Source organism: Alligator sinensis, unplaced genomic scaffold (assembly GCF_000455745.1).
Source record: "Alligator sinensis unplaced genomic scaffold, ASM45574v1 scaffold1322_1, whole genome shotgun sequence".
NCBI classification, from domain to species: Eukaryota; Metazoa; Chordata; order Crocodylia; family Alligatoridae; genus Alligator; species Alligator sinensis.
In genome coordinates, this window is record NW_005842116.1 from 783,372 (window position 1) to 787,317 (window position 3,946).

General features: G+C 43.0%; 1 protein-coding gene across 6 annotated transcripts in view; it reads right to left on the reverse strand.

Annotated features, from left to right (window-relative positions):
• Positions 1-3,946, reverse strand: part of LOC102374233 (CMRF35-like molecule 8) — a 64,769-nt gene that overhangs the window by 3,183 nt on the left and 57,640 nt on the right. For 2 of the 6 annotated variants that reach the window (XM_025205433.1, XM_025205432.1), the window contains exon 1: positions 606-787. The exons of the other annotated variants lie outside the window; for them this stretch is intronic. The gene's annotated coding sequence lies outside the window, so the exon portion shown is untranslated. Of the gene's footprint in view, positions 1-605; positions 788-3,946 lie in introns of those variants that run through there. 6 annotated transcript variants of the gene reach the window in all.

Below are 3,946 nucleotides of genomic sequence, written 5' to 3' on the forward strand. Positions count from 1 at the left end.
CCGCAAAGCTAGCCTCTGCTCAAAAAAGAGGCAGAAAACTAGAGCTGCTCAAACATTAGCTCTGACCGTACTAATTACAGTTCATCATAGATGTTTACTCACTCTGCTAAATTAAGAACTGTCCCACGTGCCTGGATTGTCACCACCACATAAACAGTAACACTGTGCAGTCATGGTGTAAAGAGTCACACGCTTGTCAGCAAACAGTAACAGTTCATTAACATTTCTCAAAAAGCAAAGATTTCATCAATGACTAGCAAAGATCTGCTGGCCTGGCATTCACACTGAACCTGAGTTTGAGTTGCAAACCTGCTCCCCGGGCTTCTTAGATCTTGAGGAAATCCTGCCCACATCTGCTGTCTTAAGAACATCGACTGCAATAAGGACTTCCTTACTGAGGGTTTGTACAGCATCTGGCCCAGCAGAGATGCAACCTTTGCTTAGGGCCCCCAAGACACTGCTATAGTGGACATTTAACAGTAATAGTGGAACTAACAGCAGGAGGTAGCTGAAATGGGTCCTCCAGACTCGAAGACTCCTCTCTGTCCCCTGTAAGAGCAGCCAAGATTGTATCAAGCCAGAGAAACACGCGTGTTCTGATTTACCTGCTCCATTGCACCTGCTCACTGTGACACGGAGACTCCCAGATGAAGGATGGTGTGTGGTAGGCTTGGCAAGGGAGGTAATAGCTTAAGCAAGAATTTCTTTTGAATTCTGCTCTGCTGGGTTGCTGTTTTGCTCTTTTCCTTTCACTCTTTTCCTCCCCCGATTTTGTTTTTAACCTAAGCTCCAGAAGCATTCAGCAGCGTGACAGGGTTTAAGAAGTTAAAAAAAAGGTTGTTACAGTGCTGCCACTGCATCACGTGAAGAGGATAGCGCGATGCCTGTGTGGGCTGTGCAGTTGAGGGGCTTGGACATGACACAAAATTCCCGGTCTTTGGCAAAATGGCAAAAGGTCCCTATTAAAGACACGCTCTCATTTATTTTTAACAGGCCACTTAGAACCACATTCTGCTTTCTGTCATTGATTGTGTAAATCCAGAGTAACTCCACAGAAGTCAAGAGCAGCTAAAATCAGATCGCAGCCCTTGACTCGAGTTTGCTTCAGCCCCCTCAGCTTCAGGACAGATGGCTCCTGTCATTCCTACTCGTATGTTGGCTGTTTAGAGAAACACTTTTACCAACACTGACAGGCAGTGCTTAGAGTCCTGGCTACCTTTCTCAGATGCAGGCATATAACTCTCATAATGAGCCAGGTTTTCAAAAGGGAGTCCTTGAAAACCTGGCTTCCAGTTTTTCTGAAGGTCTGTCTGGTACGCTCAAGCCCGACAACCGTGCTCTTGGTAATGGGTATTTGTGATCTTTTTAATTATGCTGAATTTGTTGTCTGATAGCACTGATCATCTGGAGACCCTCAGGAAATGCACATCACTCATAAAAGAGGCCTGCTCTGAAAAGCGATGTGCATGGTGGCAAATTTCTCCTTGAAATGTACCTGTACAAGTAAGACAAAGCTGTGTTTTCCTACCGGCTAACCCAGACTCTACTCGAGCTCTGCCTGAGCGCCTTTCGTTTCACCCATCAACATCAGAGCCTAGCACCTGCAGGCTACGTTAAGCCCTTGGGACACCATGGCAGGCCCGATCAGGGGCAGCTGACTGGAACTGAGGTCTTTTTCTGCATGGGGGATCCAAGCCATCTGTGTAATGCCAGTGCAAGCAGACAAGGAGACTACTAGCTATGACTTGTCCTGAGTAGTTTTCCTCTGCTTAAATAAAAGAGGGTCTGCTGCATCAGTGCAAACTGCAGATCCCCACAGCTCTGCCTATCTCCCTTAGAAGAACCTACCATGGCAGCAATGCCCATAGCTATGTCCAGGCTAAATCCCTGGTGAAGACATTTATGTACTAAATGATGCTGATGAAGATGAGCAAGATGGAACTGAATCCTCAACTTATTCTCCTGAAACTTCCTGGGTTTTTCAGAGTGAAGATATGTTAGGAAACCCCATCCAAAGCTCAGTCAGTAGAAGGACTCTCATTGATTTCTGTGGACTTTAGAGCAGATCTAAGAGCAGTAAGAGCTTACAGCCAGATCCTCAACTACTCTAAACCGGCATAGCTCCTCTGAAATTTGCCAACACCAATGAAGGATCCTCCTGCACTGAACTCTGCAGACACAAGTGAATCAAAAATAGGGAGCCTAATCCTTAAGTCAAGAGCTGCCTTGATTGCACAGTTACATATCAGAGTGAAGCTACACCCTGTGCAGGAGGGAAAACTGCCCAGGCAGGCACATTCATCTTAATTACTGGGCCAAATATGACCAGCGTGAGGTTTCGTTTACTCAGGTTGTTCAAGAGAAAAAAAAGTCCACTGGTCTCCATTGCTAAATTCTGCGACTGGTGGGTAATTAAGGAGCTGAGAGATAAAGATAACAAGTAGTTACCCAGGAAATGACTCAGAAAATTAATCCAGTCTGCAAAGAGTAACCAACTCGCACTTAGAAAAACAACAATATTTAAATTAATTAAATAGAAGACATCTCCTTCGTGCTTTAAGTAGAAGTTGGAAGACACCAGAGCTACAGCTTATGTCCCCATGAGTGAAAATTTAATTGGAAAACTCTCCCTCCTTTAATTAAAAATAGAGAGCTTTCAGTAGTTTCTGCTGCCCTAATGTCTCCAGTCTTCCTAGTCCTCTATGATTTGTAAACAGTTTAACAGATGGAAGTGATATTTGAAAAGTCTCATCAGCAATTTGTCTCAGTCAGTGTTACATTTCTCAATCACAGTTAATAGTGGAAGTGGTTGGAGTTCTCTAACTAAAGGAAACACCAAAAAGGTACAGATACCATAAAAATAGTGTGGAAAAAGTCTACCAAAAGTAAATAAAGGAAAATACATGGCCCTGATAAAATGCATGCATTATGCAAATAGCTATAATTTAAACACATGCAAGGGACATTGATTGTACAGAACAGAATGAGCTAAAAATTGATCCCCTCTCCATATGCACTACATCAGTCTATTGCTACCGTATGTCTATAAGGCTATAACCCATAGGCTAGACAAGAGGTAGGTACCTCATGTTCAACTCCTCTGGACTGCTATACAGGCAATGTAGATTCACAGGGACCAAGTCCTGCAAGCAGCTATGCTCTTTTGTTATCATTAGTAGATGAATGGAAAGCACGGAGATGACCCACAACTGAAATGAATAAGAACAAGTGTTTGAAGAATCACGTACATTATTTATACCATACTACTACATAGTAGTAGTAGTAGTATATATTTAAAGCCAGCAACAATCATTATGTTCATTTAGTCTGCCCCGAACAGCACACACTACAGATTCACCCATGGATATGTGCATATTGATAGGACATCGTAAATAGCCTTGTAGGGCACAACCATCTGGTTACAGTAGATTGGAAATGATGTGCATAGAGCTTATAGTTGTATATTTCAGGCAATGAATGACAATTACAAATGTATAGCAGGGCCATTAAAATCATTAAATATTCTGCAAATATTTTCATACCACTGTCCTTGTGCGTTTAATCAGAAGACAAAATATCAGATTTACAAGTGGTGCTGCTAAAATCAGAGAATCAAAGTATTACAGAAAAGCGGGGCCGGACAAGACCTCAGGAGGTCATCTAGTCCAGCTCCCTGCTTAAGACAGGATCATTCCTCTCAACCACCCTACACAAATATTTGTCGAACCTATTCTTAAAACTGCACAAATGACCGTCTCACACAACAACCAGGAACACCCTAACTTGTCCTAGGTAAGACAACATTTTCCCAGTGTCGTTGTCCCGTGTACTAGGCACTGACATTGCCAGTTGTTAACCGAGCCTGAATCCCTCAAAGTCAGTGGAAAAATTCTAGTACTCAAACACTTAGGGTCACAAGCTTTTCATACTCTCTTGGAGAAGAGCG